General features: G+C 41.3%; 1 pseudogene; it reads right to left on the bottom strand.

The window, feature by feature from the left end:
* Positions 1–13,978: 13,978 nt before the first annotated feature.
* LOC131913737 (C-terminal-binding protein 2-like) overlaps positions 13,979–24,481 on the bottom strand; it is an 85,800-nt pseudogene continuing 75,297 nt past the window's right edge.

The following is a 24,481-nucleotide window of genomic DNA, read 5'->3' as shown; positions in this document are numbered from 1 at the left end:
ATAGAAGACTCAGAGAGAAGCCGTAAGAAAGGGGAAAGTGGTAAGACAGCCTGGTAGACCAGTGAGGCAGAGAAGATCGAGTGGGGATTTTGAAAATTATTCTGAGATAGAAAGATATAATAAGCCGGGCGGTGGTGGCGCACGCCTTTAATCCCAGCACTCGGGAGGCAGAGCCAGGCGGATCTCTGTGAGTTCGAGGCCAGCCTGGACTACCAAGTGAGTCCCAGGAAAGGCGCAAAGCTACACAGAGAAACCCTGTCTCGAAAAACCAAAAAAAAAAAAAAAAAAAAAAAAAGAAAGATATAATAAATTGTTACAGTGATCAAAGTCTAGGTTGGACGTTTCCAGACTCTCAGTATCTTACTAAAAATGAAATAAAGGTACACATAGATCGCAAAATAATAGGAAACTCTCTTCAAAATGAAGCAATAGTAACGGTTAGAAAAGAATGAACTGTCAAGACTAACAGGGCCATTGGATGGCTATGTAGGCGTAATGCCGAGATCTGAATATCACTAATGCTGAAACATTCTCAGTTCAGGGGAACATCACTGTGTCTGGAGTCTGTAATCCTGGTGTCTTTTAGGAATGTCTGAATGGTGGCAAACAAACCAGATTTTCAGAAGACTACAAGTTCAAATGTTATGAACCATTTATTTTTATTTAGGACACATGACTTTGGGGTGATGGTGCTGCAGGATTGAACTCAGAGCCTCACATATGCGAAGCACATGCTCTTCCACTGAGCTACATCCAGCACTGACCACACGGCTGCTGTAGCTACAATATCCGCTGCAAATCAGTTCAAGAGCAAGCATGCAGGTCTTCGACTGGAAGGCCTTCCCTCCTCTACTGTGAGATGTGACACCAGGCACACACTCTGCTTCTTAGTCTTCAGGATCGTCACAGAAAAGGGGGACACAGGCAGATGGCTCTCATGTAAAGATGAGTCTCAATGCTTGGGAAGCAGGGGCAAGTGGAACTCTGTGAGTTCCAGGCCGGCCTGATCTATATAGTGAGTCCCATGCCAGCCAGGGCTACATAGTAAGATCCTGTCTCAAAAGAAAGCAAAACAAAACAAAACAAAACTCAAATTTAGGAGCAATTAGGAGCTCTTTGTTCACAGAAGGCCGCCATACCAAAAGAAGTACTCCGCCTCTACCTCCTCAGCAGCCGCCTCCCTCCCTCCGTGAGTGCCGCTATCATGGTTTCAGTACAAAAACACGGCTCTCATCATAAAGAGAACAAGAGGTAATTGATTGTAGAGCCAAATCTGAGTGATCACATCCTGGGAAACTCCAGGGTCCGTGATGCCGCGCGGAAGCAGTTTTTACGGGGTTTTGCAGTAACAGAGGAAAAAAAAAAAAAAAACAAAAAAACCATAAATCAAGGTAAGAGATGTAGTTACAGCAAAAAGATCATCTTTCATGCTATCTGATGACAGTCTTAGCTCTGAGGTTGGTGGAAGCTAATGGCCTGCTAAATCAATAGATCCCAAAAGGTTCTTATCCATTAGTCACGGGATATTAGATTCTACACGGAGGTGGGCAAGGAACGGATATTCAGAGGGCTAAAACTAGTCCAAGACAAAGTAACTAGGCTCTGGATCTGCACCATTCCAACCTTTCCACATCACTGCAGTTCTATCAGCCAATCAGTCCTTGTAGACACGGATTCTTTCTAGGAATTCTTCACAAGGTTTTTTTTATACCCTGTGTAGTTTATTGAAGTACTGACAGTTTGAGGGACTGTAATGTACAAAATAGAAACATTCCCCTAAAAGAAAAAAAAATCCTTCCTTCCTCCCACAACTTGATGCCATCTAGAAAATACTTCCTCTCTACCCTTCTCAGCCCAGTTTTTTAAAGCCATTGTTTTTATTTACTCATTCACCTGACACTGTACTCTGTCTTCTGTTCCTGTGAGCCTACCAAAGAGATTCTGTGGTAGTTATAGAACTTGATAGTGACTTTTCAGTTATTTTCCTCTGTTGTGGGCAAATTTTTCTAATTTAAGTAACTTTTATATAAACATAAAATGAATTCATGTCAAATTATATTTAATCACCAACAACTGAGGGCTATTTACAGTAAGGTATTTCAACTGATTCAAAGGAAAATTCAAAGTGCCACATTTATATAGGAATTCTGAAGTTAATAAATTTACAAATATAAAAAAATGAGTTTATTAGTAGGGCATGATAACACACACCTTTAAACCCAATACTCGGAAAGCAGAGGCAGGCAGACCTCTGAGTTTGAGGCCAACCAGGTCTACAAAGTAAATTCCAGGACAACCTGAGCTACTCAGAGAAACCTTTTCTCGAAAATCAAACAAACAAACAAACAAACAATAAATAAATAAATAAATAAATAAATAAATAAACACCTAGTTTATCCACCAGCTACTTCCCATTGCATCCTGTTAGATATGATTAATGATTAATTCACATTCCAGTGAGCAAGAATCACCACACCAGTTTTTTTGTTTTATGATTTCCAGAGTTGTGTATCAGTGTAAGACAACTCTGAAGGCAAGGTAGGACACTCAATGTTATTCCTGTCGCTCTTTAAAATCTTTTCTGACCATTTTTCTTGCCTTGTCTGCAGCTTCCAACACTTGAGACCGCCCTTCTTTGGCTCTGTTGACCACTCAGAGTGTTGCCCACCTCTCCGACCAGTTCTTCTTGGCAGGAATGGACTTTTTTGCCCTTATCTGTCCTTTAATGTAGATGCTCTGCAGTTTGATGCTGGGCTCTCTCTCCCTGTCCCCACACTTTTGAGGGTTGTCTCATCTATTATTTTATTGTCATGCCTGTGGAGTCCACAGAGGTTTCCTAGTGAGATCTGAGCTTGCTTTACCCAGCAGGGCTGCATAAAGGATGGACTGACCACACGCATGGTTACCAGGTGACTGAAAGTGTCTACACTTGGCTGTGCTGGGGAAGGCCTTTTGCTCCACCCTTTGGCATTCCTATAAAAGGCCCTTTAGAAGAGACAGAGGGGCTGGTGGATATTGATCCAGGCCCTCCCGAGGCTATCCTGTGTTTCTGTCTCTCTCCCTCTATATTTCTATCTAAATCTCTTATTCCTCACTCCTGGAGAGTATCCTGGGGGAAAAGGTGGGGGCGGGTCCCACACACATGCCCTCAAGTTTGCAAGAATGATTCCAAAACCTCTAGCATGGCTTCTTTATAGGCCAAATATCCAAATTTACTTCCTTTGTATAGAACCTCAGAAACGACAGGCTCTAATCAAAAACCCTTTAACTCTGGTCTTTACTGTAAACCCCTGGCAGCCAGGCCCCCCTTGTTCCTTCCTTTGCCCTTGCATACCCTACATGCCTCCTTCCTCAGCTCCACCTGGCTCTTCCTCTCTTTGCCTTCTTTCTGCCTGACCCAGGCTTTCTTTTTTTCTCCTCTACATTAATGACAGAACATCTTATCTAATTTTCTCTGCCTCCAGCTTGTCACTGTCCATTCCATACCCGACAGTGCTGCTGGAAGAATCCTCCAAAATCAAGTGTGTGACGTCACTCCTGGACTCCCTGTGCTTCCTGTTGGGTTAAATTAACCACAGAAATGAGCTGATTGAGTGCCTCCGTGAATGAAATTCCTTTTCTGCCGCCTCATCCTTGGTTGAGCCTCTTCCTAGGTCTTAGAACAACTCGGATCTTCTTGCCATGTGAAGCGTGCTAACTTTCACTTTTCCGAGGAGCTATATGGAATGCATGGGTGTTGTCTCCTTGAAATCTACACCTGCCCAGGATGGCTCAGCCCTGTGTACCTCTTGCTTTCTATTTAAACCTATATGTCATGTCAGGCCCCTTCATGGACTTAGGGGGAATTGTTGCCTAAGATCCCTTGCTCTTCCTTCTGTTTCTAACTTGGGGGTTAGGTGCCAAGTTAGGTCCAGCCACCCGTCTTCAATAAGCCAACTAAAAGAGCCAAGTGAGAAGTGAAAAAGGGGGGGATGCTTAATGTGGCCTTTCAGGGGGTAGGATGAAGAGATCCAGGGAACCCCAAACTCCATCTTCAGGGTCCTGAAGTGAGATATAAGCTTAATTAGAGGGTCAGCATGCACATCTAAAGAGTCCCTCCCACCCTTGACCCCTCATTGTCTGGGCTTCTGTCTATTCCATCCTCTAAGATGGTCTGGCAGGTTGTTAGCACTGTGTGAAATCTCTTTCTAGTTCTCCCTCTGGCTGGTGTTTTTTTCCTTCTCCCAGTGTGAGATGCCTGGAAAAATTACCATTTCTCTGAGGTTCGTTGTTTCAAGTCTGCTAGTCAGCTGTTTACATTTCCATGTGGTCACCTTGCCCAGTGTTTCTCAGGGCATGGTGGCACACTCTGTAGAGATAGAGGCAGGAGGGTCAAAGTTCAAGGTCGTCTTTGGCTACATAGAAACTTAGAAGCCAGCCTGGCTCAAAAACAATAGCAACACACACCTTTAATCCCAGCACTCGGGAGGCAGAGCCAGGCGGATCTCTGTGAGTTTGAGGCCAGCCTGGCCTACAGAGTGAGAGTCAGGACAGGTACCAAAACTACACAGAGAAACCTTGTCTCAAAAACAAAAAACAAAAACCAAAAAACCAACCAACCAACCAACCAACCAAACAAACAAACAAAAAACAGCAACAAAACAAATAGATGGAAACATCAGACAGGTGAGTTACAGCAAGGCAGGAAACTCTCTGCTATAGGCCTCAGACACCGCCTGATAACGTTCTCAGCCTTTGGATTGGTGAAAGCCGATGGTCTGTTAAGTTCAGAAAGGATTTACCTCATAGTCACCAGACAGTAAGTCAAACACAGAGATGGGCAATAAGTAGCTGAAGGGGGCTAAAAATAGCCCAAGATAATTCAGCTCTTGACCTATAACATTCCAGCTCTCCACAATCACAGACATTCTAATCATTAAGTCACCCTTGGAGAATCTTTAAAAATTTTTTAAATTAGATTTATTCATTTTATTTTATGTGTAAGTGTTTTGTCTGCCATGCATCTGAGCATCACATACATGTTTGGTACCCATAGAAGTCAGATGAAGGCTTCAGATACCCCCTAGAACTGGAGTTAGGGATGGTTGTGAACAACTGTGTGGCTACTGGGAATCAAACCCGGGGCCTCTGCCAGAGCAACCAGTGTTCTTACCTGCTGAGCCATCTCTCCAGCCCTGGAGAGGCCTCCCCACTTCTCAGAACTTCAGTTCGTGTAGCACACTGCAGATGACAGCACACTTGTGGGTTTCCCCATCTATGCAGACAGAGGCTGGGTCTCCATATGCACACCTCTTTGTGTTATGAGCTGCAGGATTGTGGTAAGAATTCAGCTGAATATGGTAAAAGCTATACCTGGAAAAATCAAGGCATTCTTCCAGAGGAATCCAAATCTCAAGGAGTATTTGGTGTTATTTGGCTTTTAATTTATCAGCTGTTCCCCGCTATGAATTTCATGTGCACTCATAACTTGTCCAAGAACTTTAAATAGTGTATTTTACCTGAAATTCTTCTCAAGTATCCTAAGCCTAGGAGACAGGTAAACTTAGGTGCATAGCTTTGCTTCTTGTGCAAATGAAGCTCAGACTCTCTCTCCTTTCTCTCACAGCCCAAATGGCATTCCAGAGCGATTGACTCAGAACAAAAGGGTTTTTTGCAAACCAGGTGTAATGTAGCTGTGAGGCAGGTTTCCTAGCTCCTAGCAGAGTTACCCTGCCCTGCCAGTATGTAGTGGCATAGGAAAATAGAGGCAGTTTTATTTTAGTGACTTATAGACTCTTTTAGCTAACCACCTGTAAGACTGGAGTTTGAGCACATTTATGATAGACTCATAACGTTTCACCTAACCATTTATAAGAATATATTTTGAGCACATAAATTTCCTTTCTGACTTACTCCAGGCCTTATCTGACCCCACCTCCTCTATTCACTCCCCTTTTGGGTTGCAAACGAAGCTGGCTATCAAGGCTCTTGTAGGGACCTTGGAAGTTTTGCATTACGTTGTAAGAGTCAGGCTGTGGGTAAGGGAGAGACCAGTTCTGGGAGAGGAAGGGGAAGGAACCAAGATGGAGAAGAACAAGGATGAAGATGAGGATGGAGACGGAAAAGAGTTAGAGTTATGAGCGGACAGGAGGAGAGAGAACTGACTCAGAAGAATAGAGTGTATAGACTAAAGAGTCTCATGTAGGGCTGGAGAGATGGCTCAGAGGTTAAGAACACTGGCTGTTCTTCCAGAGGTCATGAGTTCAATTCCCAGCATCCACATGGTGGCTCACAACCATCTATAATGAGATCTGGTGCCCTCTTCTGGCCTGCAGGGATACATGCAGACAGAACACTGTATACATAATAAATAAATCTTAAAAAAAAATAAAAAAAAATAATTAAAAAAATTTAAAAAAAAAAAAAAAGAGTCTCATGTATATAGATTTATTAGTGAACCCCTCAGATTAATCCACCGACGGTAGCATCTCTTATGGAACTCTGGGTGAAGGCTATGGAGGGGCAGGACCCCAATAGCCTGCAATACCTTTGCCCTCTCCAATGTCCTCTTTGTACAAAGGTGCTTAATTTCTTCTTCTCACTCCTATAAAATAACCCAGGAAAGAATGGGAATTTCAAGGAGGGAGTATTGTTAGACACTGTGCTGGAGTTTAAGGGATATGGATAGCAGAAAACTGTGGTTTCTCTTCTTGAGGAATGTGTGGCTCAAAAACTAGAGCACTATTCCTGCATGAAGATAACAATATAAGATGTAAGCACTGAGTACGAGGAGTCAGAATGGAGTGTGGGCTTGGCTGGAAGCAAGAGCTGTAACTGCTACTAAGATTGGGGGTAGGAGATTCGAAGGGAGGAGATTGCCTCCTTCTGGACAGAGACCCAGAAAGTGAAGAGGGTAGCAGCTTTTTCACATGGAAAAGGACAGGGGCAGGGAGACCGTGTAGAGGCAGCCAAGGCAACATGTGCCCTGTGTGGTTTTCCTGGGACAGAAAGAAGCTCACACATTTGGAATGGACTGGGTGCAGAGACTAGAGACAGCAGAAATTAAAGTGCTACTCAAGTCCCCTGGGCATGATGCAATGCTCTGCTTTGGTTGGGTGGAAGAGCACAGAGCTCCATGCATGCCTGGTGTGTTACGCAAGAAGCAGGCAATTTGCCCTCTGCCTAGAGAACCCATCTTGGAAACAGCCAAGTAGTTTACTTTCTGTGGTGACTTCCGCTGGGGTGCAGCATGGTAGGCTGGAGCCCAGCTAGTGGTAGGACCTGGAGGAATGCTGTCTGCCTCTTGCTTGGCCTCACGCCTGTGTGTGAACCCCTCACCCTCTGCTTCTCAGTATTCCTAGCCTCGCCCCTACCTCTCTGCCATCTCCATGTCCCCACCCCCGTCCTACCCTCTCATAAGTTCTGTTTCCCAACTTTGCTTCTTGTGTTTTTATGTTTTCGTTGCCCCCATCCCATTCTGCCTCTGAACTGTTGAATCTTTGTCTTTTCTTCTCGCTCATCCACACACCTTTCCTTCCCTTCACACATCTTTGTTCTGGGGCGTTAGTGTTCAAGGAGGAGTCAGGAGACACACGAGGATGACCAAAATGAACCAGAATACCGGGAAACGTGGCTGACTCCTGCCCAGAATGGATCCTCTCTCTTTCCCCCTTTGTCCCCTCATTGTTTCCTAGCTGATCTATTTGTCCCCATGCTCACAGAAGAATACCTCTAGCACATATTCCATAGTTTTTAGGTGATGAGAATTCTCTTAAACAGATCCCAAGCATAAGTAATCTTCTCTTGAGGGTGCTCTCTCTGTACTGTCTCATCCACCAGAGGTCTATTCTTTACTAAAGCCCAAAGGTCTTCTGGGAGGGAGATGGAATGAGGGAGAGAGGAACCCAGACTGACATGCCAGGCTGATACCTCCTATGACGGTCTCTTCTGTGTGAGAGATGACAGAATTGCCCACTTCCACTTTTGCAAAGTATCCAGGATAGCTCTTGAAGAAACTGTGGGAGGCTGAGGCCATCAGGTCCAGCAGCCTCATACTGAATCATTCCTAGCTCTCGTCTTCCCGGCCCCCACGCCTCTCACCAGGCAGCGGAGGGAAACATGTATCCGTCTCCATGCAAAGGCCTGTATAACTGGCAATGCCTGCCTGCTATTTATGTGTCCGTTGCTGGAGTTGTTAATGTCACCCTGGAAGTCTTCACAAGTCAAGCTCAGCTATCTGCCCTCGATAGGCCAAATAAACAACAGTGAGAAGTAGTAAAAGATTTGCTCAAGTGATCGTGTTAGGAAGAGGAACAAAGGAAACCTGTGATGCCCTAAAGTCCATGTTCTGGGTCCTGACCTGAGGTTTAGTTTTAAGTAAATGGCAAGAGTATGCATAACTAAACTGTCCTGGCCAAGGCGTAGCTCCACCCATCATTGTCTCAGCCCTGATCTCCCCTGCAACGTGTCTGATAGGTTGTTAGAACTAAGTGGAATCTCTCTCTAGCAAACAAGTCCCCCTCTGGCTACAGCTGGCCCCAGCATTTTCCTTCTTCTGGTGTAAGACTCTGCTGGAAACTCCAGTTTCTTAGTATCCAGTGTTTCATTACTCTGACGGATAAAGGGAGGGGCATAGATTTCTGTTCAGAATATCTTTATTCTTGACCAGGATGGTTAACATACAGATGCCTGTGATGTGTGCCCTGATGAGTAACCTAAGTGTTCACTGTTGTCAAAACAAAGGCAAAAAGACCAAACCACAACCCCTACTTCAAGAGGCTGAGAAATGTTCATTCCGGAGCCACATATGAGTGACTGGTAGCCTTAGAACCATGAAGGAGTGCTCTTGGAAAGAATATGTATGTGTCTGCAAAGAATGATTGGCTGATTAGAACAGCAATGATGTGGAGAGGCTGGAATATTGCTGGTCCAGAGGCTAATTACCTTGGCTTGGAATACTGCTAGCTCCTGGAATAGCCATAGCTTGCCTACCTCTGTGTCAGAATTAACATCCTGTGACTAATAGATAAAAACCTTTGATGTCTATTAACTTAGCAGATCACTAGCCTCCAGCCATCCAAAAGCTAAGAATGTCCTCAGAGAGCATCTGAGGCGTACCAGCAAGCTCCCCGCATCTCGCTGTAACCCTCTTTGATCTACCCACCAATGTATTTTAAACTTGCCTTTGTGACTTTCTTTGTTCTGCGAGCCATAAAACTTCAAGAAACCACTTCCATATTGGAACGTGGAATCTGGGTAACCCCAAGCTGTATTCCTGGGCCATGGTCACTCCAAATGGCTCCAGAATAAACTACCTCTTATTCCCTTTAAGCCTGAAAGCTGTGGTTTTTTTGTATCCACAGAACACAGATTTAGATTACCCCCAAATTCCATGTTCCAACAGTTTAATGGAGTTTCTTTTTTATAATAACAGAACAAAGCAAATCATAACTCGAGGCACTTAAAGCTATATTGATGGAAACACTAAGAGGGTGGGTTACAGCAAAGTGGAGAAGCCTCTCTTACAGGCCTCAGATGACAAAAGCTAGGGTTTATTGTTAATACATTCCAAAAAAGCTTTTTAAAACAATTGCTAGATGTTAGGTCCAGCATAGAGGTAGGCCAAAAAAAAAAAAAAAAAAAAAAAAAAGACTATTTAGAGAGCTAAAAATAGCCAAAGATAAGTTGTAATTACACTCTGGACCTGTAACTTTTTAATGTCTCCACAGTCATTGAGGTTCTAACCACTTAATTGCCTGGTAGAAAGTTCAGCTGAAGAAGCAAATTTTTTTCTGGAACTTTCTTTTACTCCGTCAGTTCTCTTATGAGGAAAGCAAGGAACTGGATGTTCTATAAAGTGTTAAGCTATGACTCTGTGTTAGGAGAATTTCCCAGAGAACTGAGATTATCTCATGTGTTCAAGAATGCTCTCTGAGGTGGGGATACCATGAACAGTCTGAGGGGAGCCACTGAGGAGATGGGACTGGGTAGACTAGTAAGAAGGAAAACAGGCAGGGCTTTGGGGCAGGAATACGTCTGAAAGAAGGTGGGTGCCTAGTGCTGTGGCCCACACCCCCTCTTCTTCGATATTCCCTGAGCTTTAGATGGAAGAGTTGCAGTGTAGATTTATCAATCAGGTCTGGGCACTCCATGCTCGCCGAGTCTCTGCATCTTTCCAGTTGTTGACCTCTGTAATAATCTCCATCTGCTGTCAAGAGAAGCTCCTTTGATGAGGAGTGAGAGCCACACTTATCAGTGGGTAGAAGGACACACATTTAGAATGCAGTTAGAAATGAATTGGTTTAGGATGATGACATCGGTAGGTTTTCCTCGGGGATCAATGACCTCTCCAGCCACAGGTAGTGGACTAGGTTTGCAGTACCATACTTGAATTCCCTCCTATTGAGTGGGCCTTAAGTCCAGTTGGAAAGCTGTTAGTTACTCCAGTACCTCTATGGCACCATTGTCGATAACTTGCCAGGCTGGTCATTGATGTGGTTCATAGCTTTCACAGCTAGTTAGAGCGGTTGGTTGCTTTTTTTGTTCCCTCTTGGCAGCTTGTATACACCTTCTGATACTACAAGAGCCGGTCGGTCTTCGGGGAGAAGGATTGCAGGTCAATTCCAACTTAATTCCTTCAATCCCTGAGTCTGAAATATGAGTCTTCAGGAATAGGGGCTTTTTAGTATGTTTTGAAATCAGTTAAGGTGATGTCTCCAGCATTATTCTTGTTTCTATCAGGATAACTTTGGCTATCTGAGAGGTCTTTTGTGCTTTCATATGAATTTTAAGTTTTTTCTACTCATGGAAAGAATAGTTTTGGAATACTAATGGGGATTGCATTGGATTTGTAGGTTGCTTTTTGAAAAATAGCCATTTTCACAACATTGTTTTTTTTTTTTACAGGTTGTGAGTATATGAACACGTCTTTCCATCTTCTAATGCCTTCTTCAGTTTCTTTTAAAGTTCTCATTGTAGTGGTCTTTTATTTCCTTGGTTAGGATATTTCCGAAGATTTTTAAAAATTATGAATGGAATCATTTCCCTGGTTTCTTTTTTAGTGTACCTCTTATTGGTAGACATGAAAATTTTGATTTTTGTATGTTGGTTTTGTGTCCTGCCACTTTGCTGAATGTGTTTATCAAATCTAAGAGTTGTCTGGTGAGGTCTTTAAGGTTTCTTTTCTTTTCTTTTTTAATTTTAAAAGTCAGATATGGCTTAAAAAGATCATGCCTACAAGAAGTAAATTATGTAGTGAAGAAACATCAAAATGAAGTTGATGAATAAAAAGGTACATTTGAAAAGTTTAAGGGTAGAAAGAGTCCCTTGTTTGTCCTACTAACATAGGAGGAAAGGGAAATCAGTTTGAAAGTTCTTCAAAACACTGAAAATAGATCTACCACAAGATCCAGCCATAATATTCACAAGGACTCTATATCTTACTATAGAGATGCTTGCTTATCCTTGTTCATTGCTGCCCTAGTCACAGTAGTCAAGGAGTGGAAACAGCCGAGATAAACTGATAAACAGAGAGTGAAAATGCCATAAATTCATACAACGGAATATTCAGCTATCAAAGAAACTGAAATTATGAAGTTTGCAGATCACCTCCACCTTCATCAGAGACTCTTCTTCCAGTGCATGGCAATTAATACAGCAACCCGCAACTGGTCAACATGCAGAGAAAAAGAGAATTCAGAGTTCTCAACCCTGAATGGGGTGTCTATATCATATCCCTCCACTCAAGGCTCAAAGATATTTGAGGAAGAGGGGTGGAAAAATTATAAGAGCCAGAGGTGGTAGATGACTTCAAGGAAACAGTGTTTTCTAGTCCCAACAAGGCAGATGTACATATAAACTCCTAAGAGACTGTGACAGCGTGCACAACGCCTGAATCAGAAGGGGTGGTGGGCTTAAAGTTCCACCCCCATCGGAGGCGCTATTGGCATTTGATGGCTTCTGAGGGAGGGAGTCAGTTTTCTTCACTGGTGTGAAAATCAGCGTATTGACCACACTCCAGGGCAAGTCCCATGCCCAGGAGTAGTTGACTAACACGAACTGGACCCAGTGATTTGCAGAGAGGGAGCGAGAGAGAGAACATGAATTTGGTTGGGTAGGGAGTAAGGAGGTGGGGAAGGATCTAGGAAGAGTTGGAAGGATGAATATACTCCAAATGCAGGGCAAAAAATTATCAAAAGAATTAGTAAAAACGTTATTTAAAAAAGAAAAGAAGGAAGAAAGAAAGAAAGAAAGAAAGAAAGAAAGAAAGAAAGAAAGAAAGAAAGAAAGAAAGCTGAACAAGCCGTGCAGGACAAGCAGGAAGTAGTATTCTCCGTGGTCTGTACTTCAGTTCCTGCCTCCAGTTTCCTGTCTTGGCTTCCCTCAATGGTGGACTATCACCAAATAACCCTTTCCTCTCCAAGGTGCCCATTGGTTATGGTGCTTATCACAGTCTCTTTACTGATGAGACTGCATTTTTGAAGTCACCCACTGTTGTTCTGTTGGATTAATCTACGGTTTTACATCTGGTATTTGTTTCATGAAACAGTGCTCCCATGTTAGTATATAGACGTTTAAAGTATTTATTTAGTTTTATTTATTTGTCAGTGTGTGCCTCAGCCTGTGTGGAGATCAGGAGACAGCTCTTAGGAGTTTGATTTTTTCCTGTCATTCTATGGGATCAAATGATGGAACTCAGGTCATGAGACCTGCAGTCATGCTTTTCTACCCCTGAGCCATCTAACAGGTTCTATGTGTTTAAAACTGTGATATTTTCTTGATGTATTTTTTCCTTAATCAGTTTGAAGTGACTTTACCTTTTCTGATTAGTCTTGGTTTGAAGTCTGTTTTGTCAAGTACTGGAACAATGAGAACTTCTTGCTCCCTGGCTCCACTTACTTGGAATATCTTTCTGTCTTCCCGCTAAAGTGGTGTCTGCCTTAGATGGTGAGATGCATTTCTGAGAGACAACTAATAGACATGTCTTGTTTTTTTATTCCACTCAACCAGCCTGTGGATTCTTTTTTTTTAAACAGTAATGTCAGTTACTCTTTATTTAAAACTGCATTGAATGTGAAATGTCCACCTTTACAGTAAACAAATGCAGTGATGATGATAACTCACACTAAAACAAAACATACTTCTGATAGCCATCGCCTTTCTGTTTGGGACAATTTGAAGTTTTTCTTCTGTCACAGAAACAAGAATGTACCTTTACAAAGGCTCAAAGTAGGCCATCTTTTGATCGAAAAGAAACTATTCTTTTTTAAAAATATTTTTAAAATTTATTTTATGTCTGAGTGCTGTAGCTACATGTACACCTGCTGCCAGAAGAGGGCATCAGATCCCACTACAGACTATTGTGAGCCACCGTGTGGTTGCTGGGAATTGAACTCAGGACCTCTGGAGGTGCAGAGACTCTCTTAACTGCTGAGCCATCTCTCCAGCCCCCAAAATAGGCCATCTTTTTAAACAAAGGCAATGACTCACAAAAGACTGTGAATAGAGCACGTAACTAGCTGATAATAATCCAATAAGATTTATTAAAATCAGTCACATCAATAATACCTCTGAAATGCTCTTGTATGAAATACCAAATGAAGAAAAGAATTCATCAACGTCTAAAAAAGTGAGTTTGTTCGTAGACAATCTGGCAAGTTACCATAAAAAGAGTTTTCCGTGACATAAGGAAAAATGTAACATTATTCTTCTTGAACTCTTCTTGTTCAAGCCTGACCACTCAATAAAATAACCAAGGATCTGAAACTAAATATATATATTTGAGTACAGTGTATGAAACTTCATACTTTTTTTCTATTTCCTTCTTCCCCTCCCCATCATCAGGAGGTTTTCCTGAACTCACAGCCAGCTACCTCCTTAGTGTGCTGCTCAGATGTGAGAGACACCTCTCTGTGTAGGAGCTCTTAGTTCATCTGTTTTCCACTGTCTCTTGATCCCAAGCTTATATGAATTCTTGCATACATTCTTCCGGAATTCTCTGCTATTGTTCATTGGGGTGTTCTCAGTTGTGTTTTGTGGGCTGTTTGGGAGAGGGAGCTTGGGAAGGGTATGTTACTGAGTCACTGGAACCCATGGCTGCGGGAAGTGAGGTGTGTGTGGCACTGGATGAGCTGGGTATGAACTGCTTGCTGGTCTATGACTGGCCAAGGAGCTGAAGTAACCAAGAGTTCTTTGTCAACACAGTTTGGTAAGCTTTCTGGGATGTGACCTGTAATTGCTCCGTGGATCTCAGTGGCAGCTGCCTCTTTCATCCCTAGAGACGCTTGTTCACTGTACCAGGACATTTGTGGCATCAGATGAGGTTTGGTGCATCTTTCAACTGACCCTGAGTGAAGCTATTCATGCACATGGAGAGCTGCCCCTGGTAATTTTCCCTCTTTGAAGGCCTGAGCTAAGGCCACCTGTTCACGAGGAATACTTTACCTTGTCTGCTTGATAGTGAAGTCACTGCTGTGGTTATGCTTCTTCAGAGTGCAGTGCAAGGAGATCCAGTCACTCTGACACATACAGCAGGTCCTGTGAGTTGTAGACCTTGCACACACTCAGGGACCACCCTATCCTATCCTGCAAGTAGGAGTCAAAAATATGGCTCAGAATCCAAAGGCCTTGGCTCGAACAGCAAGTTCCAGCCTGGTGTGACCAGAGCTAGTGAGGTCCAGTGTCTCACCATGGATGGAGCCACTACTGGGGCCACCTCACTTCCTTTTCCTCCAGCCTATGTCTTTTGATTGGGAACCGATGATTGAGAATATTAGTGTTTAGAAGTTATTGAAAAGTGTAATTCCTGACTTTTAAAACATTTCGTAGTGTTTGTGTTTTTGTATTCCTCATTTGTTCACTATTATTTTGTTTTTTAAATGTTTCATGACTGCATATTAATTATACATATTGATGGGTTTCATTATGACATTTTCACACTTGTGCAGAGTGTATTTAGTTCCTTTGCAGACCTTGTTAATGCTCTTTTCCCATTACACGTCTGCTCCTGCACTAGTCCCTATTCTACTTTCATGTCTTTTATTTTTATTTTCATTTGTATAAAATACAAATCAGTGAATTGCATTGGGGTCACATAAAGGAGGATGAGGTGGGGTTTGTTTTTAGAAGCAAGTGCCTTACCACCATTAATTAAAAGATGTCTCTCTTCTTATCAACCCTTGATGGCATCTAGATCCTCTGGAGGGCTAAGACCCAGTTGGCACTCACACTCCATGACAGGTTGTTGACTGCTATGAGTTCTAGAGTTCAATAGCCATATCGTACCTGAAAGTCAGCATTCCAGAGTATTCTTCCTCTTCTTATGAGCTTAAATTCTTTCTGATCCTTAAGATCTTCCTGATTGTTAGTGATAGTCCTGAGCCTTGGAGGTGGTGACACAGATGTCCCATTTCTTTCTGAGCTTGCAACAATCCCTTATTCTGAGTACTTTGACCAGTTCTGAGTCTCTGAAATTGCCACTGCATAATGAAGCTTCTCTGATGAAAGTTAACATTAGCAGGAATCCGTGGGCACAAATACAGTTACTGAGAAGGTAACTTGATAGCACCTCATGTCCACTTAGCAAAACAACCACAGTAGCTTCCCCTCAAAGTCTGATGACCTCTGCAGCCATTGGATTCACATAAAACATTGGTTACCTCCATTAACAGACTTGCCACTATGGCTCCAGAGGGAATACCTTGTCTAGCTGGTCCGTATTATAGCACACAGGGTCCACAGCTGACTTGATGATGATTCTTCCCCCGCAGCCTGCGTGGAACCAGCTGGCACTGTGAAGGGCTGGCAAGCAGAGTGGAGGTTTCCAGCTCAGTTCCAGCTTGAGCTCTCCGTGTCTTACAACCAAGGCATGTGACGCCATCAGCAGTAGGATGCCATCACCAGAATTATCTAGTTCTGGTGGGCCACCCACAGTGGTGGCAATTTGCCTGTATTATTTGGGGGAAGGTTTAGGAGCCTCCTGACCTATAACTCATTGAAGAATAACCCACCTCTGGCACTGGAATTTTTGTTTACAGTTTTTGGCTATTGAGAGCAGCTTTATTCACTTATGTGAAGTACCTCTGTTTGAACTTAATTTTTTTATTACTTATTATGTATCATTTCTTTACAGCTTTTTCATACAACACTAGTTTTGATTGCCATTCCCCCCAATCTCCCCACCCCAATAATCACATGCATTCTTCTACTTTCTCCAACTGAAGACACTGTTTTCCTTCTCACGGTCCCCTTTCTACTTCCCAGGATGTACACTCACTCTTATTTTTTAAAAAATGCACACATATGAAAGCTAGAAGCTAAAATCTACACATGCAAGCGAACATGTGGTCTTTTTCTAAGTCTGAGTTACCTTACCCGATGTACTATACACTTCTAGTCCTTTTTCTGAAAATTTCATGTTTTCATTTTTTCTGTTTGGCTGAATAAAATGTCACTGTATTTTTTGCTACATTTTCATTATTCATTCATCGGTTGATGGACTTCTAAGCTAATTTAATTTTCTTGATATTGTGAATAGGGCAACATTCATTATGAATGTGCCAGTATCTCTGGGATAAGGTAAGAAATCCTTTGAGCGAGTACCCAGGAGTGATAAAACTGGGTGATAAATTAGTTCAGCTCTTAGATTTCTGAGAAAGCTCCATACTAATTTCCTTAATGTCTCTACTGGATTACTTTCCCACCAACAGAGTATAATAGCTCTCCTTGCTGGGTGTGGTGGTGCACACATTTAATCTTAGCACTCAGGAGGCAGAGGCAGGTGGATCTCCAAGTTCTAGGACAGCCAGGGCCACACACACACACACACACACACACACACACACACACACACAACCCACTGTCTCCAAAAAAAACCAAAACAAACAAACAAAAAAATGAGTTCTCTTCTCTTCACATACTTGTTTGCTTGATGACTCCAGCCATTCTGACTGGGGTAAGATGGAGGCAGTGTCATTTCAAATAGCATTTTAATGATGGCTAAAGATTATAGTAGAATATTATTTTAAGATGTGCTACTTTTTATTTATGTTGCATTTGTTTAACTGTGTGAAGCTGCATTACTGTGCCTGTCTAAAACACTTAATGGTCTAATAAAGAACTGAATGAACAATAGCAAGGCAGGAGAAAGGATAGGCAGGGATGGCAGGTAGAGAGAATATATAGGAGGAGAAATCTGGGAGGAAAAGGAAGAGGCAGCCAAGGAAGGAGAAGGACATCAGGGGCCAGCCACCCAGCTACACAACTAGCAAGCCGCGGAGTAAGAAACCAAGAAAGGTATACAGGAATAGAAAAGGAAAAGCCCAGAGGCAAAAGATGGACAGGGTAATTTAAAGTTAAGTAAAGCTGGCAAGAAATAAGCCAAGCTAAGGCTGGGCACTCATAATTAAGAATAAGCCTCCGTGTGTTATTTATTTGGGAGCTGGGTGGTGGACCCCCCAAAAGAGTAAAATATCAACAACAACAAAAGATGTTTACATTTTAAAACACCTTTATAAGTCATTTGTGTTCTTCCTTTGAGCACTCTTGGGAACTGTCTCTCTAGCTCCATGTCCCGGTTTTAGTTGGTTGGTTGCTTTCTCGATGTTAGGGTTTGTTATTGCTATTTTTGTTTTTTGTATGTTCTAGATACTTACCATGTTACATTTGTTTCCATTCTGTAAGATTCCTCTCCAACCAAATGATGGTGTCCTTTGTTGTACAGAAATCCTTTATTTCATTCAGTGTCATTTATTCTTGGGACTGAATTTTAAAATCACTTTTAAAGGTTTATTTATTTTTATTTTCTGTGTATCAGCCATGTGTATACCTTGGGCCCACCAGCAGAGAATATCAGATCCCCTGGAACTGGAATTGCCATGTTCTGAGAGCACCACGTGGGTGCTGGGAATCAAATACAGGTCCTCCGGAAAAGCAGCCAGAGCTCTTAGGTGCTGATTCATTACTCCAGCCTCCTAAGTTGTTAGTCTTACTACTGTGCTATCAAGTTCCCATCCAGAGAGTCATTTCTTGAGCTAATGAATTCAAGTGTATTCCCCCCTTTCTCCTCCATTAGACTCAGGGTATAGAACTTGTATTGGGGTCCTTGATCCATTAAAGTTGAGTTTTGTGTAGGGTGAGAGATAAGAACTGAGTTTCATTCTAATTGTAGATATCCAGTTTGACCAGGACCACTTGTTGAAGATGCTGTCTTTTCTCCAATGTGTATTGCTGGCTACTTTTTAAAAAATCAGGTGGCAATAGGAATGTGGGCTTACACGTGAGTTCTCAATCATATTCCATCAATCAATGAGTCTGTTTTCATACCAATGCTACGCTATTTATTGCTATAACTCTGCAGCATAACTTGATATCTGAGATTGTAATGACTACAAATTTGTTGTTGTTCAGAATTGTTTTGGCTATCCTGGGGATGTCATGTTTCCATATGGAATTTAGGATAATTCTTTTTCAATTTCTATGAAGAATTGCATTGGAATATTGGTGAGGATTGTGTTGACTCAGTAGCTTGTCTTTAGTGGGCTGGTCATTTTTACAATTCATGATCATACCAATCCATGAATGGGGGAGGTCTTTCCATATTCTTATATCTTCCTCTGTTTCTTTCTTCAATGTCCTAAAGTTTTTATTTCACAAGTCTTTTACTTCCTTGGTTAGATTTAGAGAAGATTTTTTGAGACTATTATGAATGGTATTGTTTCTCTGATTTCTTTCTCAGTATGTTTTTCTTTTGTATATGAGAAGGCTACTAATTCTTATGTTAGTTTTGAATCTTGCTACCTTGCTAAATGTGTTTATTAGCTGTAGGAGTTTTCTAGTTGACGTCTTTAAGATCTTTTAAGGATAGAATGGAATCACCTTCAAATAAGGATATTTTAATTCTTCCTTTCCTATTTGTATCTTCTTTGCTAAACTTCTCTTATTGTTGTAGATAAAATGTCAGCACTCCAGGCCCAGAAAACACTGTAGAAAAGGGGACAGGAAGAGTGTAAAAGCCAGAGGATAAGAAGTCTACAGTGATGCCATGTCTCCCAGAAATGACAGGGAACCTAAATTTTAACAATATGGCTGCCAAAACAATACCTAAAGAGTAATAACATCAGTAGAAATGCTGTGTGGAAAGGGGAAATCATATGGAACCCAGCCCTACAAGAGCTGCTGGCAATTAACAACCACTGAGAGAGGGAGAACTACCAAGTGGTCAACCTTGAAAACAAGCATAAACATCAAGCAACACTAAGCAGACTTGGCTTGTTTTTGTTTCGGGGTGGGGGTTTGGGGGGGTGGGGTTGTTTTTTGTTTGGTGTGTGTGTGTGTGTGTGTGTGTGTGTGTGTGTGTGTGTGTGTGTAAAATACTGAAAGCACAAGAACAAACCACACCCAAAAAGTATAGACAGAGAAAGTTTATCAAAATGTGGGCTATGTGAAGTCTCAAACCCTGGGACAAGTGGCTGAAATGCCTACTGAACACATCAAAGCAGACCTGGCTACCAGGTTTCCCCAGCAACCTCAGTCCCTACCTGTTACCTCTACCCTGAACTCTCCAGTCCAGGGGCTGGGCTGCCCTTCCCTATATAATCTAGCTATTTTGCCCCCTCCCCCCTTTTTTTTAACCTTTGGCCCCCTTGGCTACCTCACCTGGTTCCCCTCTCTCCTCTCCCCACTCTCCTCCCCTCCTCTCCTCACATGACTGAGGCAAGTCACAGGGCTGCTGTTTAAAACAAGGTTTTCCTAGTAGATCTAGGTTTTATATTTTTGGTTGTGAGCCTAGCTTTTAACGGCTGAGCCATCTCCCCAGCCCGAGATCTAGATTTTAAACAAAAGTTGAATCCAAGTTACATACACAAAATATTCTAAACAAGTGTTGAATCCAAGTTGCATATACAATATATTCTCAACAAGAGTTGAATCCAAGTTGAATATACAATGTATTCTAAACAAGAGTTGAATCCAAGTTACATACACAATATATTCTAAACAAGTGTTGAATCCAAGTTGCATATACAATATATTCTCAATAAGAGTTGAACTGCATATATAGTATGTTGTAGCAGGCTAAAACTAATGCAATAGAAATGAAGAAACAATACTTGTTTGTTTTCCTTCTGATTTTTTTTTTCACATAGGCTATAAATGTCCCTCATAGAATTGCTTTTAATGTGTCTCAGAGGTTCTGTGTGTTGTGTTTTCATTTTCATTTAGTTTCAGAAACTTATTTATATCTTGATTTCTTTTTCATTCATTCATTAGCTAATTCTTTAATCTCAATGAGTTTGTAAAAAGAGATTTATTTGGTGTTGATTTTGAGTTTTAATGCATTATGATCAGATAGGATCTATAGAGTTATTTCAGTTTTTCTAAATTGGTTAAGATTTGTTTTGTGTCATATAATGTGGTCTGTTTTAGAAATGCTTCCATGAGCTGCTGAGTAGAATGTCTATTCTTTGGTATTTAGATGGAAATCCATTTGATGTGTGATGTATTTAGTTCTGATGTTTCTATCAATATTCTTTGTCCAGATGACCTATCTTTTGGAGACAGTGGGATGTTGAAATAGCCTAGTATTAATGGGTTGAATGTTAATCTGAATATTTAATTCTAGTGGTCTGCTTCTAGGTACACCAGTGTTTGGCCCATATGTGTTTAGGTTTGCAATGTCCCCTTGGTCAATTATTTCCTTAATTAGAATGAATTGTCTTTTTTTTTAAAAATCTCTCTTGATTTATTTTAGTTTGAATTCTATTTTGTCAGAAATCACAATAGCAGTGTCTGTTTGCTCGCTTGTCTCCTTTGTTTGGAACTTTTTTTTCCATTCCTTTATTTAAGATTATGCCTCTCTTTAAAGCCAAGATAAGGTTTTTTATTATACAACAGAAAGATGGATTCTGTGTCTTAAACCATTCAGCTAGCCTATGTCTTTTGATTGAAGAGGTGAGGCTATTAACATTTAATGTTTTTGTTGAAAGATGTGTTGATTGCAGTCCTTTTCTTTTTTTCTGTTTGTGTTCTGAGTCATATTCTGTGTACAGTTCCGTTTGTTTTCTGCAGTCTCGTGAGTATGTTTTCGCCCTCATTCAGTTAGAAGTATTTCTTCCAGTATTATCTGTAGGGCTGATTTGGTGGACTTGAATTCTCTTAGAATTAAAAAAAAAAAAGATTTATTTATTTTTATTTTATGTGTGTAGGTATTTTGCCTGCATATGTCTCTGTACCACATGCATGCAGTACTCAGAGACAAGAAGAGGGAGGGCCTCAGATTGCCCTGGAAGTAGAGTTACAGATGGTTGTGAGCAGCCATGCAGGTGCTGAGAATTGAAACTTCTCTCCAGTCCTTCTTTTAGGATTTTTATATCACGGAACATTTTCCTTTCTCCTTCAACTTTGGCACATAGTTTTGTTGAGTATAGTAGTCTAGGTTGGCATCCCTGGTCTTGCAGAACTTGGAGTACATTGCCCCTGGCTCTTCTGTCTTTCAAAGTTTTCACTGAGCAATCTGCTGTTATTTGATGAGTTTCCCTTTACATGTGACTTATGTTTTTTCTCTTATTCTGTATATTTATTGTTTTAACTTATAGACTGTGGTGATCTTGTCTGTTTGATATTCTGTATGCTTCTTATATCTGTAAGAGTGTGTCTTTCCTTAGTTTGGGGGACTTTTCTTCTATAATCTTGCTGAAGATCTGGTCTGTGCCATTGGCCTAGGTTTCTTCTTCATCTGTTCATATAATTCAAAGATTTGGTTATTTCATGGTGTCCTACAGTTCCTGCATGTTTCTTTCTGTTTTTTATTAAAGTTTTTTTTTCATTCTTTGCTTGTGAGGCCTAGCTCCTCTTCTTTATCTTTGAGTCTTGATAGTATATCTTCTACTTAATTCATTCTGCATTCAAGACTTCCTTCTGAGTTTTCTAAGCAAGTTATTGAGTTTTTCAATTCCAACTTCATTTCAGTTTGAGTTCTCATTAATATTTCTATATCATTATTAAGCTTGGTTTCCAGATCCTAGATTATCTTCATCATTTCATTCTGCCTACATTTACATTTCTGTTTTCTCATAGATATCTGCCTGCCTCTGCCTGCTGAGTACTAGGATTAAAGACATATCTACCATGCTTGACCTTAACAGAATTAAAAAATAAACTAAATTTACTAAATTTGTTCTTTGAAACTTTCATACCTGTTGTGGAATAATCCTTTTGTACACTGTGAAGATTTGTCACTCGGATTTGTTTAATAAAGAGCTGAATGGCCAATAGCTAGGCAGGTAGAGGTTAGAGGGGACTTGCAAACAAAAAGAGAGCACAGGGAAGAAGCAAGGCAGAGTCACTAGCCAGACTCAGAGGAAGCAAGAGATGAACTTGCCATGCTGAAAAAAGATACTGCCGTGTGATAGAGTATACATAAGAAATATAGGTTAATTCAAGTTGTAAGAGCTAGTTAGTAACAAGCCAAAGCTATTGGCCGAGCATTTATAATTAATAATTAGTCTTTGTGAGGTTATTTGAGAGCTGACTGGTGGGACAGAAACTCCTGCCTACATATACCTGCGTATAATGCACACTGACTTCTCTTACTTGTCCTCTTTTATCTCTATCCCACTCCCAGCCAACTTTCCTCCTCCCTACAAAGTCCCTTTCCTGCGTTCATATCAGAAATTTATGATCTCAAAATTTTTTGAGCTCTCTTTTGTGTCTTCTTTACTCCTTGAGTTCTTTGACAGAGTTTGATTGTTCTTTTAAGTTCTATGTTCTGGGTTCATCTGGGTAATTCTCATTGGAGGACAGTTCTAGAGGACTGGCAGATTTGGGGAGGGGGGTCATGTTTTCTTGATCCTTTATACTGTTTTTATTTTTGTGATGAGATTTGAGCATGTGGACTTCTTGTTTTGGTTGTGTGTCTGGTGTGGACACAGCATGTTGGGTTGGAGCATAGGGTGTGAGTCTTGGCTCAAGATGTACAGGCAGCTGGGCTTGGAGTTTGGCTATGTAAGGATGTGTTGGGTCTATTTGATGTATGGTGTCTTTTAACGGAGTGTGCAGTAATTTTTCTGGATTACCTGCCAATTGTTGAGGGTGTGACATTAAAATCACTCACTTTAACTGTGTTGGGGTCACTCTGTTGTTTTAGATCTAATAATGTTTCTTTTACAAATTTGGGTGTCCCTGTGCTTGGTGCATATATGCTTAGGATTGTAATATCTTATAGGTGGATTTTTCCTTTAATGAGTATGAAATTTCCCTACTTATCTCTTCTGAGTAGTTTTATTTTGACTTTTATTTTGTTGGAAATTAAAATACCTACTCCTGCTTCTTAGTTCCTTTTGCTTAGAATTCCACTTTCCATCTTTTTACCCTAATGCAATGCTTGCCATTGATTCTTGGAGCCAACAACAACAATAACACATCTTTTTTGGGGGGATTGAGACCACTAATACTCGGTTATTATTGAAAGACATGTATGAGTTCTATCATTTTGCTGATTTTATAGTGTTTCATCAGACATCTTTTGAATACTTTGAACTCAGCTATTTTTATTTCATTTTATAACTGGGGAGGTGTGTGTCACCTTTTTTCTTTTAACTACCCAGAGGAACCTGGTGGACTCATCAGTGGATGTACCACTGATGACAATGACTACTGTGTTCCCCTGAATCTATTAGTCGCTAATAGTTCACAAAATGGGTTCCCCTTGAGATACTCCTCCAATAGATGGTTGACCACTGACAGCTCCGATCTTGTGCAGGTTGCCCCAGATGCTGTGAGATCATGATCTCAGTGAGGTATATCATGTCCTTCTCCCTGTCTCCCAGCTCTTCCATCTTTCCACTCCTTCCTCTGAGATGTTTGCTGAGGCTTACAGGAGTGGTATAATGTCCTGTTTAGGACTGAGTATTCGATTGTTATTTATTCTTAGCACTTTGAGCAACAGTGAGTCTCCGCACTCACTGCCATTCATTTCAAAGAGAAGCTTCTCAGACTAGGACTGAGAGTAGCATCTGTCTGTGATTAAAAACGTAAACAGTTGGGTGCCATTTCAGTTTAGTGAAACAACAGTAGCAAGTTACCCTCTAGAATCCAAGCCCTCCTTGTCTTTATTAGTCAGGGCTCTCTAAAGGAACAGAACTGATAGTATATATGTAGCAATAGATAGATAGATAGATAGATAGATAGATAGATAGATAGATAGATAGAAAGAAAGATAGATAGATAGATAGATAGATAGATAGATAGATAGATAGATAGATAGATGATATATTAGTAGACTGGCTTATAGGATGCAATCTAGGTAGCCCAATAATGTTCCTCTCACATTGAAAGACCCAGAATCCAGTGGTAGCTCAGTCCACAAGGCTGGGTGTCTCGGCAGTCCCAGTCTAGCACCGGTGTCCTGGAGCATTGCTCAAGCCTCAGCCTATGCTGTAACTCCAAAGAAGCTGGCTCTAATGCTGGTGAAAGAATGTCTCAGGACTAGGATGGCTGACTGTGCCAG

This window comes from Peromyscus eremicus, chromosome 6, assembly GCF_949786415.1.
Source record: "Peromyscus eremicus chromosome 6, PerEre_H2_v1, whole genome shotgun sequence".
Lineage (NCBI taxonomy): Eukaryota > Metazoa > Chordata > Mammalia > Rodentia > Cricetidae > Peromyscus > Peromyscus eremicus.
Note: the sequence above shows the minus strand (reverse complement) of the source record. Positions and strands in the feature narration are given on the sequence as shown.